Genomic DNA, 16,251 nt, shown 5'->3' on the forward strand with positions numbered 1-16,251 from the left:
GGGGAGTGGGACTAGTTGGATATCTCGCAAACAGCCGGCACAGGCACAATGGGCCGAATGGTCTCCCTTGGCGCTGTATCATTCTATGATTCTAGGATCTTGTAACAAGATCAGAAATGACCCTTATAAACTAAGGATAATAATAGGAAACAAATGAGCTCATAGTGAAGAGGAAGGAAGAGATGAATGCAAAATGTTCGAGAAATAAATATTTCTAATCCAGGTCAGGTTCTCCGAATATAACAGTGAGCCATTTAAGACATGGGGCTGGGTCTTGCTGTTATTAATGCACAAATCGGCCAGCAAGTTCAGGGGATGGAGAAATACAGCGTGAGTTGCCAATCTCCAGAACTTGCTGGTCGATTTATGTCGCTCCGCCATTAGCTTCGCACAAACAACAGCTCGCCATTAGCACCACCACCCCCCCAACCTCGTAATTTTTAAGAACTTGCTGAATTTGCACATTAATTGTCCCTTAAACTCGCCGCAGAAAGTTAGGGCTGGTGGTTAAGAGCGTAAGGACCTTTTTAACGACGTGATCATTGTTAATGCAATGCCAGTCAATCTCTCTGGCCCAGAAAGGGAGCCATTTAAGCCCTTCAATCTCATTCCTGCAGGTAGTCAGTCACTTGTTGTTAGAGATTTCAAAAAAATGTCATTCAAAATTGTTAAAATTATTTTCTTACTTTTCCTTTATGTCTCTATTATTCTCTCTTTCAATTAATCCAATCTTTCTTTCCCTCACTTTATTTCTCTTTCTCTACCTGACTTGACTCTAACTCACCCGATTTCCTTCTCCATCGGTCCTCTGTTTCTTTCTCAATCCTTAATCTCATTGGTTAAGGAGACAGACTGTTGGTCCTGTCGTTCACTAAGGTCTCAGACACAAGTGTGATGGAATATTCTCCGCTTGCCTGGATGAGTGCAGCTCCAACAACACTCAAGAAGCTCGACACCATCCAGGACAAAGTAGCCCGCTTGATTGGCACCCCATCCATCACCTTAAACATTCACTCCCTCCACCATCGGTGCACCGTGGCCGCAGTGTGTACCATCTACAAGATGCACTGCAGCAACTCGCCAAGGCTTCTTCGGCAGCACCTCCCAAACCCGCGACCTCTTCCACCTAGAAGGACAAGGGCAGCAGGCGCATGGGAACACCACCACCTCCAAGTTCCCCTCCAAGTCACACACCATCCTGACTTAGAAATATATCGGCTGTTCCTTCATCGTCGTTGAGTCAAAATCCTGGAGCTCCTTCCCGAACAGCACTGTGGGAGCACCTTCACCACACGGACTGCAGCGGTTCAAGGCGGCGGCTCACCACCACCTTCTTGAGGGCAATTAGGGATGGGCAATAAATGCTGGCCCTGCCAGCGACGTGCACATCCCAGGAAGGAATAAAAATAAAGATGCCCCTTTGCTCTCGCTGCAGCATTATCAGCTCGCACTTCCAGCAAGTTACAGGGCAAAGAGATTTTGAGCTGGCGGGTGTGGGGAAAAAGTCTAACTAACGGGGGCACGCCCCGCGATGCCCCGCTCCAGCAAGATCCGGCCCAAGAGATACACAATATTAAATACTGCAGCATAATACTGGAACAAAACCCTTTTAAAATTCTTCAGTGATAATTTATTGTTGTTTCGTGTGACGGGAAAAGCTTCTAATGGGATGTCTAGTTTGGTTCTCCATTCGCTGTCTTCCTGAGATGCCGAGTGGAGAAATGAGGTGCCTCCAACGACAGATCTTAGTGGGCAGGTTGATGTGATGTGTTCCACGATCTGGGACTCAAACAGTCGTCCCTCATCTTCCACTTGTGGAGTGGGCGGCGGCATCGTCCCGTGCCCTGCGCGGATTGGGTTGAGCGCCGTCCGCCGTCTCCGAGGGAGGTTGAAGCCAGGGACCCTCTGCTGTTGGGTCAGCGATGAGGTGTGGGTGGTTCTTCATGTTGCGTGCGCCATCCTTATATCAAACGCACAAAGGAGGAGTGGACGAGGTTAATGTTCCGTATACAGATGCCCACACACCCGGGAACACTGCTGCATCGCCAGAGGTTCCAGTGAAGGGACCTTAAAGGGGACAGAAGCTAATGGCAGAGCGGCGTAAATCGACCAGTAAGTTCTGGAGATTCACGACTCACGGCGTACCTCTCCTTCCCTGATCCAGCTGGCCGATTTGCGCATTCATAACAGCATTCCATACATCATTTCATCTTTCAGCAAACCTACCAAAGATCTGAAACGAGGAGGCCATTTGTGCCCAACAGGCAAGGCAGGAGCGGCCAACAGTGGTCTTTGGGGAAGGGAAACCTCGATTGTAGCAGCGAGGCACCTCCTGAGCCTCACTTTTGGATTTTCTCTACCGTATGACCCCAACTCGATTCCGGGCGAGAATGGTAGAGAACATAAGTGTGGTGTATGTGCCTTTAAGAGCCCCAGGTGTGCGTAATGCCGGTAATTGCCACTTGGGCTATATAAGCCTGTGTATTGTGTATATCCTTTAGAAACCCCCCCCCCAAGACTTGCTTAGTAAATACCTATGAACCAACTCCTGTCTTCAGTGTCTTTATCTACACACGGACACTACAGTGGCGACGAAGTGGAAACGGACTTACCTGCAATTCGGCAGCACCTCAAGGACATCGATTCCTCCAGCGTCCAGAAGACTCAAGGAAGTAAGAGAAACTGTGGTTTCACCAGCTGGCCAAGCTGGTGACAGGTACTGCGCTAATCCTTCCTGGGCGTCAGGCTGGAGCTCCAGCGGCGGGCTCTACAGCTGAGACAGGCAGCGAAATCGGAGGCAAGCAATAAAGGACTGGGAGGGTGCACTCGAGAGACGGCCGGCGCGGCAAGCAGGTCAGCGTTTAGACCTCCGTCGGGAACGAGTCTCCAACAGTGAATAAACGGAAACCACAGTAAAACAGCGTTGTTATCGGTAGCAGCGGCGGGAAAGCGCGGGAAGCGCCATATCGTTGCTACAGAGAGAGAAAAAAAAAACGCGGGAAGCGCCATATCTTTTCTGAAATGCCTAAATCTGGTAATATTGAGGCTTTTGATGGCGAAATAGAAGATTGGACCACATACGTGGAAAGAGTAGAGGTTTATTGCACTGCAAATGGAATAACAGATGAAAAAAAAGCTTCAGTACTTCTGAACTTAATGGGCGCGAAGACATACGGGCTGTTACGAAATTTAATCACTCCAGCCAAACCAAAGGACAAGACTTTTAAAGAAATTGTTGATACCCTGCAGGAGCATTTAAACCCAACACCGTTGCTGATAGCGGAACGATTCAAGTTCTTCAAGAGAAATCAACACAAGAATGAAAGTAACGCTGATTACCTAACCGAATTAAGAAAGCTATCAAAGTACTGCCAATTCGGAGCAGGACTATCGGATTATCTTCGAGACAAATTTGTTTGCGGTCTCTTAAGTGAAGGAACACAAAAAAGACTGCTTTCTGAAAAAGATTTAACATTGGACAAAGCTTTCAGTATGGCTGTATCATACGAAGCGGCAGCAAAAGGAGCTGCAGAGATACAACAAGAGACACAGGACTTCGGCACCCATAAAATGACACAGGAGTTCGGAAGATGTTATCGCTGCAGCAGATCCACCCATAACCAGAGGGACTGCTGGTTCAAGGGCAAAGCATGCAGGCAATGTGGTAAGATTGGACACATTGCACGGGTATGCCAATCTGGACAAAATAAATCCACTGACAGAAAACAAAAAAATCAATAAAGAAAAGTACAGGAAGGTACAAATGATGACGGACAATAGCTCCGAAGACCAGAATAGCGATAGCGACTCCGGAAACAAGAGACTAAGCTGTCTCAAATTACATAATGTACTTGCCAAAGAGGATTACCAAACCATTTGGGTTACCCTCACAATAGCAGGGTCCCCAGTTAAAATGGAGCTAGATACAGGATCAGCTCTAACCGTAATAAATCGACGAGATTACGAGAGGCTATTTTCGCATATACCTCTAAAAGACACATCCATTATCTTAAAAACATATACGGGGCAGAAAGTCTACCCCAAAGGAAAAATAAGGGTGCCTGTGGTATACAACGGCAAAGAAATACAAAAGTTGTATTTATACATTCTACAAGATGGTGGTCCACCGTTGTTGGGACGTGAATGGATAAGGAAGATACGTTTAGACTGGCACTCCATTCAGGCACTGACGGTGACCAGTAAGGAAAAAAACAATGATGACATCATACCTGAACGATTAAAAGACATCTTGGCCAACGCCAAAGAAGTGTTTCAAGAGAAACTAGGAACCTTGAAAGGCATCGCCGCCTCAATAAAAGTGGAAGATACAGCAATTCCAAAATTTTTTAAGGCAAGACCGGTGCCATACGCAATACGTCCGGCAGTCAAGGCAGAGCTGAAGAATTTGGAAAAGGCAGGCGTATTATCCAAAATAGATTGGAGCGAATGGGCAACACCCATCGTTCCAGTCATGAAAAAAACATTGAAAAATAACTCTGAGGAACAGAAAAAAATTCGCATCTGTGGGGACTTTAAGGTGACTGTAAACCCGGTCCTTCACACGGTACAGTATCCTCTTCCGAGGATAGAAGATATTTTCGCCTCACTATCCGGAGGGAAACGTTTCACAAAAATTGACTTGGCACAGGCATATCTACAGATGGAGGTTGAGGAGACCTCTAAAAAGTATCTCACAATAAACACACACAAAGGCCTGTACCAGTACAATCGACTGGTTTTTGGAATAGCATCAGCTCCAGCTATCTGGCAAAGAGCTATGGAGCAAGTCCTGCAAGGGATTCCGGGGACTCAATGCTACCTAGACGACATCCTTATAACAGGAGAAAACGAAAACGAGCACCTTGCCAATTTGGAGCAGGTGCTCACTAGGCTGAAAGAATGGGGCCTACGAGCAAATCGCCCCAAGTGCGAATTTTTCCAAAATCAGATATCATATTGTGGCCACATAATTAATAAGGAAGGGTTGCATAAGTCACCTGAAAAAATTGAAGCAGTTATAAAAGCCCCAGCACCTGAAAATGTTTCACAATTAAGGTCATTCCTGGGATTAATAAATTACTATCATAAATTTTTACCGAACTTATCAACTATTCTACACCCTCTTAATGATCTTCTACAGACAGGAGTGATTTGGAAATGGAACGAAGACTGTAAACGTGCCTTCCATAAATGTAAAGACTTAATCACATCCGAGAAAATTTTGGCTCATTACAACCCATCACTACCAATCAGACTGGCGTGCGATGCATCCCCTTACGGCATAGGAGCGGTATTGTCCCATAGATTCCCTGATGGCTCGGAACGGCCGATAGCTTTTGCGTCACGCTCATTGAACTCAGCTGAGCGTAACTATGCCCAGATAGACAGGGAAGCACTCAGCCTGGTATGGGGAGTGAAGAAATTCAACCATTACCTACACGGACAAAAATTTACCTTGCTGACTGACCATCAACCCCTCATCTCCATATTCAACCCTAAAAAAGGTGTCCCCATTATGACGGCACAAAGACTACAGAGGTGGTCCCTTTTTCTAGGGGCACACCAATACAACATTGAATACAAAGGGTCAAAACAGCATGGGAATGCTGACGGTTTATCACGCCTACCGTTGCCAACGATAGAAGAGGCACCTACAGTAGACCCAGTAGAGATATTCCACTCTACCATAGTGGAATGTCTACCGGTGACAAATTCTGCCATTGAAAGGGAGACAAGAAATGACCCTACTCTCTCATGGGTCTACGATTTAACAGTGAAGGGATGGCCAGCACATGGCGAACCACTGTTGCCAGCATTCTCGCAAAGAAGAGAACAGCAGTCAGTGTGCCGAGGAACCTTGATGTGTGGATCCAGAGTGGTGATTCCACCCAAACTCCAGGATAAAGTGCTAAAGGAGCTTCACGAGGGGCATCTGGGTGGAGTGAAAATGAAGAACCTAGCTAGGGCGTTTGTATGGTGGCCAGGTATCGATGGAGACATCGAAGACATGACCAAGAGCTGCCTAGGATGCCAGAAGGTCCAAAATGCTCCGCCACAGGCCCCTCTACATCCATGGGAGTGGCCCTCATCTCCCTGGCAAAGGGTGCACATCGACTTTGCTGGTCCATTTATGGACTCAATGTTCTTAATCGTAGTTGATGCACACTCCAAGTGGCCGGAGGTAATAAAGATGTCCTCCACCACCACGGAAAAAACCATCACAGTATTAAGGACCATATTTGCCAGGAATGGGCTGCCGGAGCAGATGTGTTCTGATAATGGACCGCAATTTGTGTCCGAAGAATTCAGAAAGTTCTTAAAGAACAATGGGGTAAAGCACTACACGTCCACCCCATACCATCCCGCCACCAATGGATTGGCTGAAAGGTTTGTCCAGACCTTCAAGAAGGCCATCAAGGCCATGGGTAATGAAGACATAAAACTTCAGCACAAGGTGGATAACTTCTTATTTGCATATAGGAATGCAACGCATATGGTTACTAACCAAACTCCCGCCATGATGTTCTACAATAGAAACCTAAGATGCCGGCTGGATTTGGTCAAGCCCAACATCCGAAGGGACGTGGAGAACCGGCAGTTTCAGGGCATGAATGAAAGGCCAACTAGGGCCTTCCAGATAGGCCAACCGGTTTTGGCCCGGGACTACCGTACCGAGAAATGGCAGCCTGGAACTATCTGCACAAGATTAGGACCACTGATGTATACCGTGGACATCGGAGACAGCATAATAAGGCGCCATGCTGACCAAATCATCAAGTCATCCGAAAAGGGACAACCTACACCACCACTCTATACATCTAACGATGAAGTAGAGATACCCATATCTACCTCCGATCCGGTGATACTGGAGCCCGATGAACCCGACACTGGCCTTCAAGCCGAATCAGCCTTGCCAGAAGAACCTACTACACCACCAGAAACTACTACACCCCCGAGGCGTTATCCGGACCGAGTCAGGAAGCCTCCTGAGAGACTAACTTATAATTAATTAATACAGCAATGTATATTATTTTGCATATAACATGTAATTAATAATTACTTAAAATATGATGTACTAGTTAGCTAAAAGGGGAGGAATTGTGGTGTATGTGCCTTTAAGAGCAATTGTGGTGTATGTGTCTTTAAGAGCCCCAGGTGTGAGCAATGCCGGTAATTGCCACTTGGGCTATATAAGCCTGTGTATTGTGTATATCCTTTAGAAACCCCACCCCACCCCACCCCACCCCACCCCACCCCACCCCACCCCACCCCACCCCCACCCCACCCCACCCCACCCCACCCCACCCCACCCCACCCCACCCCACAGACTTGCTTAGTAAATACCTATGAACCAACTCCTGTCTTCAGTGTCTTTACACACGGACACTACAATAAGAACATAAGATGTAGGAGCAGGAGTAGGCCATACGGCCCCTCGGGCCTGCTCCGCCATTCAATAGGATCATGGCTGATCTGAATCTAGACTCACGTCCACTTCCCTGCCCTCTCCCCGTAACCCTTAATTCCCTTATCTGCTAGGAAACTGTCTATCTCCATTTTAAATTTATTTAATGTTGCAGCTTCCGCAGCTCTCTGGGGTAGCAAATTCCATAGATTTACTACCCTCTGAGTGAAGAAGTTTCTCCTCATCTCAGTTTTGAAAGGGCAGCCCCTTATTCTTAGATTATGCCCCCTAGTTCTAGTCTCACCCAGCAGTGGAAACATCCTCACCGCATCCGCCCGATCAAGCCCCCTCACAATCTTATATGTTTCGATAAGATCGCCTCTCATTCTTCTGAACTCCAATGAGTAGAGTCCCAACCTACTCAACCTTTCCTCATACGTCAACCCCCTCATCTCTGGAATCAACCGAGTGAACCTTCTCTGAACCGCCTCGAGAGCAAGTATATCTTTTCTTAAATATGGAAACCAAAACTGCACACAGTATTCCAGGTGTGGCCTCACCAATACCCTGTATAACTGCAGCAAGACTTCCCTGTTTTTATACTCCATCCCCCTCGCAATAAAAGCCAAGATTCCATTGGCCTTCCTGATCACCTGCTGCACCTGCATACTAACTTTTTGTGTTTCATGCACCAGGACCCCCAGATCCCTTTGTACTGTAGCACTTTGCAGTTTCTCTCCATTTAGATAATAACTTGCTCTTTGATTTTTTTCTGCCAAAGTGCATAACCTCACACTTTCCAACATTATATTGCATCTGCCAAATCTCTGCCCACTCACTTAGCCTGTCTATGTCCTTTTGCAGGTTTTTTATGTCCTCCTCACTCACTGCTTTCCCTCCCATCTTTGTATCGTCGGCAAACTTGGATATGTTGCACTCGGTCCCTTCCTCCAAATCGTTAATATAGATTGTAAAGAGTTGGGGTCCCAGCACTGACCCCTGCGGAACACCACTAGTTTCTAATTGCCAGCCCGAGAATGAACCATTTATCCCAACTCTTTGTTTTCTGTTAGATAGCCAATCTTCCACCCATGCCAGTATATTACCACCAATCCCGTGATATCTTATCTTGATCAGTAATCTTTTGTGTGGCACCTTGTCAAATGCCTTTTGGAAGTCCAAATACACCACATCCACTGGTTCCCCTTTATCCACCCTGTATGTTACATCCACCCTGTGGATGAATCCTCCCTGTGTGTTGAAGGCCTGGAGTGGGACGGGAACCTACAACCTTCTGACTCAGAGGTGAGGGTTAGTGTCTCTGAGCCCAAGCTGATTCTCAGAAGATAACATTGGATGAAAAAGGCCCTTTGTTCCACCTTACTCTATCCACACACAAAGACTCACATTGCAGCATCCAATTGTTTATTAATTGACTGCAAGGTTTCCACCTCCACGACACTATCTGGAGGTCCTTTCGATCTATTGGTTAGTCTTTGGGTAAAGATCTTCCCTATAGAGAGGGTTGGTGAAGGTAGTGCAGTAGATGTTGTATATATGGACTATCAAAAGGCATTTAATAAAATGCCACATAACAGACTTATTTGGAAAATAGAAACTCATGGGATGGAAGGGACGGTGCTAACTTGGGTCTGTGATTGGCTAAGGGATAGATGACAGAGAATAGTGGTGAATGGATGTTTTTCTGGCTGAAGAGAAATCGGTATGAGGACCATTGCTTTTCTTGTTATATATAAATGACCTGGGACTTGGGTATAGGGAGCACAATTTTGACGTTTGCGGATGATACAAAACTTCGCAACGTAGTAAATAGTGAGCGGGATAGTAGCAGACTTCAGAAGGACATGGATAGACTTGGTGAAATGGGCAGACGCATGGCTCTCCGCGCCAGGCTCCCACTTTGCACCCAAAACTCCACTGCACTTATCCAACATGCCCTGCGCTCGCTGACCTACATTGGCTCCCGGTCCGGCTATGCCTCAATTTTAAAATTCTCATCCTTGTTTTCAAATCCCTCCATGGCCTCGCCCCCCCTTCCCTATCTCTATAATCCCCCCCATCCCCACAACCCCTCCGAGATCTCTGCGCTCCTCCAATTCTGGCCTCTTGAGCATCCCCCGATTTCCATCGCTCCACCATTGGTGGCCGTGCCTTCAGCTGCCTTAGGCCCTAAGCTCTGGAATTCCCTCCCTAAACCTCTCCGCCTCTCTCTAATCCTTTAAGACGCTCCTTAAAACCTCCCTCTTTGACCAAGCTTTTGGTCGCCTGTCCTAATATATGTTGTGTGCTTCGGTGTCAAATTTTGTTTGATAATCGCTCCGGTGAAGCACCTTGGGACGTTTTACTATGTTAAAGGCGCTGTATAAATACAAGTTGTTGTTGTAATGGTTTGAACCTGTCTCTCTTTTTGTGTTCCTCTCACAACTTAGGTTAAAGTGATGATCTTTTCCATATCATTTACAATCTTACATACCTCTATGAGATCATCTCTCAAGGACCTGCGTTTCAGGGTGATGTGGCACAGTTTAAGGCCGTGGTCTCCACAAGGTATATCTTCCGAAGTAACGAAACACTAAACATATGAATGACTTATTTTGTATTGTGAGCCTTGTTTATTGAAATGTCAGCTTGCAGTTTGCTGTTTGTCTTAACAATGGGTCAGCAGGCAATTGCTGTGTTCTGCAGATATACGTTACATGGCTGGAACAATTACTCAAGCACTGATTGACACAGAACAGAGATAACAAACAGCTCTGTATCAAATTCTAGCTGTTTACTTTGAAAAGAACTTGGTTTCAATTTGGACACAGTAATTCATTTTGGTGCAACGTTGAAAATAAGCAGCAGCAACAGCTTGCATTTATATAGCGCCTTTAACGCAGTAAAACGTCCCAAAGGCGCTTCACAGGAGCGATTATCAGACAAAAATGACACCGGCGCCACAGGAGGACCGAGGTACTAGGATGGGTGACTATAAGTCAAAGAGGTAGATTTTTAAGGAGTGCTTAAAAGGAGGGGAAGAGAGGTAGAGTGTCGGAGTGGTTTAGGGAGGGAATTCCAGAGCTCAGGGCCCAGACAGCTGAAGGCACGGCCGCCAAGGGTGGGGTGAAGGGAGTTGGGGGGCGTGCACAAGAGGCTAGAGTTGAAGGAAGGCAAAGATCTTGGAGGGTTGTGGGGCTGGAGGAGGTTGCAGAGCTAGGGAGGGGGGCGAGGCCGTGGAGGGATTTGGAAACAAGGAAGTGAATTTTCAAATCGAGGCGCTGCCGATCCAGGGGACTTGGTGCGAGTTTGGACATGGGCAGTAGAGTTTTGGATGAGCTGAAGTTCATGGAGGATGGAAGATGGGAAGCTAGCCTGAAGAGTGTTGGAATAGTCGAGTCTGGAGGTAATAAAAGCATGAATGAGGGTTTCAGCAGCAGATAAGATGAGGCAGGGGCGGAGATGGGCAATATTATAGAGGTGGAAATTGGCAGTCTTTGTGATGGAGAGGATATAGGGTTGGACTCGGAGTCAATTAGGGCCGAGGTTGCAAGAAGTCTGGATCAGCCTGAGGCAGTGACCAGGGAGGGGGATGGAATCAATGGCTAGGGAACGGACTTTGTGTCAAGGACTGAAAGCGATGGGATTGGTCTTCCCAATGTTTAACTGGAGAAAATTGCGGCTCATCCAGGACCGGATGCCTGGCATCAAAGAGACAGTGGAGGGGTCGAGAGAGGTGGTGCTGAGGTAGAGTTGGGTGTCGTCAGCGTACATGTAGAACCTGACGCCGTGTCTTCGGATGATGTCACCGAGGAGGCAGCATGTAGATGGGAAATAGGAGGCGGGAACCAAGGATAGATCCTTGGGGGACACTAGAGGTAACGGTGTGGGAGCAGGAAGGGTTAGGTAGGAGTGGAAACAGGCGGGTGCAGTCCCACCCAATTGGACAGCAGAGGAGAGACGTCGGAGGAGGATGGAGTGGTCAACCGTGTCAAAGCCTGAAGACAGGTCGAGAAGGGTGAGGAGGGATAGTTTACCACTGTCCGCCATAGAGAATGTCATTTGTGACTTTGATTAGGGCCATTTCAGTGCTGTGGCAAGGGCGGAAACCTGATTGGAGGGATTCAAACATGGAGTTGCGGGAAAGATGGGCACGGATTTGGGAGGTGGCAACACGTTCAAAGTCTTTGGATAGGAAAGGGAGGCTGCGTTCAAGTCTGCGATCCTTGGACGTAAGGGAGCGGAGATGGGGATTGTACCTGAGGGAACGACCGTGGTGGGAGAGAGTAAGGGGGAAAAATTCAGTATCGCTCCGTTTGGGGCGCCATTATTGGCCGTGCGCAAAGTTTAGCGCCTGGCGCTAATTATCGCCTCCGAAGGCAAACTTGGCTTTTATCGCCCCTGGAGGTGATTGGAGCGCTAAATCAGGCGCTTCACACCTCTCTTAAGGCGCAAAGTCCGAGGAGCGAGGCGCTACCTCAGAGCGCTGGCGAAGCAAGGAAGGGCAAATCAAAATAAACCTGCAAAGTGCTGCTCAGTACCCAAAACTCCTTCACACAGCGTTGAATCTCTCCAGAAGTCTCTCTCTCGCTCTCAGAATGCGTGGTGCACAAATGTCACCAACAAAAAAAGGCAGGAAGCGGTCACCTTTAAATAGCGCTCCCCCAGTCCCTTTCTGACTGTAAAACGCTCCCCTCAACCTGTCATTGCTAGCGGCAGGCGGTAAGGCAGGGGGCGCCACTCAATATCCGGTCCGGGGCGCTACTGGGGCATTGCACACTCGACTGACGTCACAATCTGCCGGCGCAGGAGATCGTGGCGGTAGTGTTTAGCGCCGCCGCAAAATGTCCAGTTAATTTCGCGAGCGGCGCAAACATCGCCGCGCCCGGGCGCTAGTTGCTTTGAGCCCCATTAGCACCCTCTTAAGGCGCTAACAGGGGGCGCAAACAACTGAATTTTTCCCCCTAAGGGTTTTACTGGGGACAGGAGCATCATAGGTGGAAGTGAGGGTTCGATTGAGCAGATCAATAGCTGCAGAAGTACCATTGCAAATGGAAGGCCAAAGGCTGGACAGTTGGGAATCTGGAAATTAAATAAAGGCTTTGCTGTGTGTAAACTATGTTCAAGTACCACTTTTGTTTTGATGCCAGTTATTGCTGAGCTGCTCAGGTCGATAGGTTGGTGAAGTCAGGGAGCATCTGGTCATTTATTTCATTGCTGTTTGTGGGATCTTGCTGTGCACAAATTGGCTGCCGCGTTTCCCACATTACAACAGTGACTGCACTTCAAAAGGTACTTCATTTGGCTGCAAAGTACTTTGGGACGTCCTGAGGTCGTGAAAAAGGTGCTATATAGAATCAGACAGCCCAGGAGGAGACCATTCGGCCCATCGTGCCTGTGCCGGCTCTTTGAAAGAGCTCTCCAATTAGTCCCACTCCCCCCATGCTTTACAGCCAAGGTGGAGGATTTTCCATTGTATTGATGGAGAGAGAAAGGGGGAGAGAGAGAGAGAGAGAGAGAGAAAGAGAGAGAGCGAGAAAGGGAGAAAGAGAGAGAAAGGGAGAAAGAGAGAGAGAGAAAGTGAGTGAGAATAAAAGATAGAAACAAAGAAAGATAGACGGACGTGCATTTATATAGCATCTTTCATGACCTCAGGATGTCCCAAAGCTGTAATTGGAAACAAATTTGCGCACAGCAAGGTCCCACAAACAGCAGCGTGATGATGGCCAGATAATGTTTTTTGTGGTGTTGGCTGTAGGGGCTTGTTGTGACGTCCCTTCATTCTGGTGCTAATCAGCTTTCAAGCAGATTCAGAGAACTCAGCAGAACAGTTAAAAAAAACTACATTGTAGTTCACTGCAGCTGAACACCCAGTGCCACACAATCGCACAATCTCCATTACAGTTACAGTTTCCAGAATGTTGCCGAAGGCCACCACCCCACCAACCCCCCCCCTCCGCACCTCACCCCAAAGCAGGAGCTGTATTTTTAGGTCGCCACTGTCTGCGAGAAGCCTAAACACTGCTTACTCATCCACTTCACTTATTTAACAAGGCCTGCAGCATAACAAACTAAGCTGGGGCCTCATCTGATTTCGCCTGGATTTAAGCTCCAGTAACAAGGCTTGTACGTGTGTGGAGGGGGGGGGGGGGGAGAAAATAATCAGAAAAATCAGGATATGTCTTTAACGTGCCAGAATCATAGAATCACACAGCACAGAAGGAGGCCATTCGGCCCATCGTGCTCTTTGGTCGAGCTCTCCAATTAGTCCCACTCCCCCCTGCTCTTTCCCCGTAGCCCTGCACATTTCTCCTTTCCAAGTATATCTTCAATTCCTTTTTGAAAGTTACTATTGAATCTTCTACCGCCCTTTCGGGCAGCGCGTTCCAGATCGCAACAACTCGTAAAAAAAAATTCTCCTCATCTCCCCTCTGGTTCTTTTGCCAACGACCTTCGCTCTGTGTCCTCTGGTTACCGACGCTCCTGCCATGTGGAAACACTTTCTCCCCATCTTACTGTATCATATGTTTGTAAAACCCCTTGGTAATTTTCAACACCTCTATTTAATCACTTTTATGATTGATAGCGAGACTTGGCCCGGTCAGATGGGCATCCCGGAGATTTTTGGATGAGCTGGAGTATACGGAGTGTTCGCAGCTGAAAGCAGAAGCGGAGAGAAATTGGGGCTGAAACCGAGCTTTGCCGGGATGTGCAAAGCTGGCCGCGGCGGGGCGATGGACAGGAAGATCGGCCGGGGGGTATGACGCTCGGCTGATCTGCCTCCTCCAATTTTGTGCCCCTCCCAGTTGAATTTCAAATGGAAAAAGACTTGCATTTCTCTAGCGCCTTTCACGACCACCGGACATCCCAAAGTGCTTTACAGCCAATGAAGTACTTCTGAAGTGGAGTCACTGTTGTAATGTGGGAAACACGGCAGCCGATTTGCGCGCAGCAAGCTCCCACAAACAGCAATGTGATAATGATCGGATAATCTGTTTTAGTGATGTTGATTGAGGGATAAATATTGGCCCCAGGACACTGAGGAGAACTTCCCCATCTCTTCTTCGAAATAGTGCCGTGGGATCTTTTACGTCCACCTGAGAGCGCGCAGACGGGGCCTCGGTTTAACATCTCATCTGAAAGACGGCACCTCCGACAGTGCAGCGCTCCCTCAGTACTGCCCCCTCCGACAGTGCGACGCTCCCTCAGTACTGCCCCTCCGACAGTGCGGCGCTCCCTCAGTACTGCCCCTCCGACAGTGCGGCGCTCCCTCAGTACTGCCCCTCCGACAGTGCAGCGCTCCCTCAGTACTGCCCTCCGACAGTGCAGCACTCCCTCAGTACTGCCCCTCCGACAGTGCAGCGCTCCCTCAGTACCACCCCTCCGACAGTGCGGCGCTCCCTCAGTACTGCCCCTCCGACAGTGCAGCGCTCCCTCAGTACTGCCCTCCGACAGTGCAGCACTCCCTCAGTACTGCCCCTCCGACAGTGCAGCGCTCCCTCAGTACTGCCCCTCCGACAGTGCAGCGCTCCCTCAGTACTGCCCTCCGACAGTGCAGCACTCCCTCAGTACTGCCCCTCCGACAGTGCAGCACTCCCTCAGTACTGCCCCTCCGACAGTGCAGCGCTCCCTCAGTACTGCCCCTCCGACAGTGCAGCGCTCCCTCAGTACCACCCCTCCAACAGTGCGGTGCTCCCTCAGTACCGCCCCTCCGACAGTGCAGCGCTCCCTCAGTACCGCCTCTCCAACAGTGCAGCGCTCAATCTGTACTACCCCTCCGACAGTGCGGCGCTCCCTCAGTACTCCCCCTCCGACGGTGCAGCACTCCCTCAGTACTGCCCCTCCGACAGTGCGGCGCTCCCTCAGTACTGCCCCTCCGACAGTGCAGCGCTCAATCTGTACTACCCCTCCGACAGTGCGGCACTCCCTCAGCAATACACTGGAGTGTCAGCTTAGATTTTTGGGCTCAAGTCTCTGGAGTGGGACTTGAACCCGCAACCTTCACCTCCCCCCCACCCAGTGCCCCTCCCCACCCCATTGCGAGATCATCGCTGAATGCAGTAAGGGGGAGGGCTCCGGATATTTTCCACAGGGAGGGGAAGAGGCCGGCTAGTCAAGTCTGCATTGCCGAATGCAATCTGAGAGAGCAACTGTAGTTAATTACCGCGCTGAGAAGGGGGCCAGTTAGTCAGTGATCGCAGCTGAAAGCAGGATTGCAGAGCGACAGTGGGTGGACGACTACATTAAGTCAATTATGAGCTGCCGGAAACCCATGGGAATGCCAGGCGCAGAGCCCTGTGTAAATATAGCAGCGGGGACTCGAGAGACACGGAGTCACGGGGAGGTCAGCCTTGCCAGATCAATCACTGAAGATTCCACTTACCCCGGGAGCTGAAAGCAGCCACCAGCTCTGACCCGTCATTCTGAAAGGTGCATTCTGAGACGTAATGCTTCCAAGTGATCGCTGAGAAGTGAAAGGGCTGAGATGGTCTTCCTCTGAGGCACTTGCCCGGGCCGCTCGCTCGCGCCGACCGACTGAGGGTCGGCTTTAAAGGTCTGGATTGAGCGCACGCACATGCGGACTGACAGCTCCCCAAATACCAGCCGGAGACCTGCCATGTGGCGGAGCCCTGTGCTCCTTGAATACACTGGCTTATCCCCTGCAGCTTGTAAGCTTTGAATAGATTGAATCCGATAGGAGGAACTCGCACACTTGGAAAAGCACGGTATTGGGCACGAAAGTTTATATAAACTAATTTCTTACGACCCCGGTCACATTCCCCCACAATCCCATAATTTTACGGTGTAAAAAAAATATAGCAAGAGAACAGATGTGAGGGATTTTG

The 16,251-nt window shown here is 48.8% G+C and overlaps 1 protein-coding gene across 1 annotated transcript in view; it reads right to left on the reverse strand.

The window, feature by feature from the left end:
- The window catches only part of LOC147114521 (carbohydrate sulfotransferase 9-like), a 176,868-nt gene extending 160,818 nt beyond the window's left edge, over positions 1-16,050 (reverse strand). Inside the window, exon 1 of the mRNA XM_085992254.1 lies at positions 15,789-16,050. The gene's annotated coding sequence lies outside the window, so the exon portion shown is untranslated. The remainder of the gene's footprint in view (positions 1-15,788) is intronic.
- Between the last annotated feature and the right edge of the window lie 201 nt (positions 16,051-16,251).

The sequence above is a fragment of the Somniosus microcephalus genome, chromosome 7 (assembly GCF_052327205.1).
Source record: "Somniosus microcephalus isolate GS21.2 chromosome 7, FLI_Smic_1.0, whole genome shotgun sequence".
Taxonomy (NCBI): domain Eukaryota; kingdom Metazoa; phylum Chordata; class Chondrichthyes; order Squaliformes; family Somniosidae; genus Somniosus; species Somniosus microcephalus.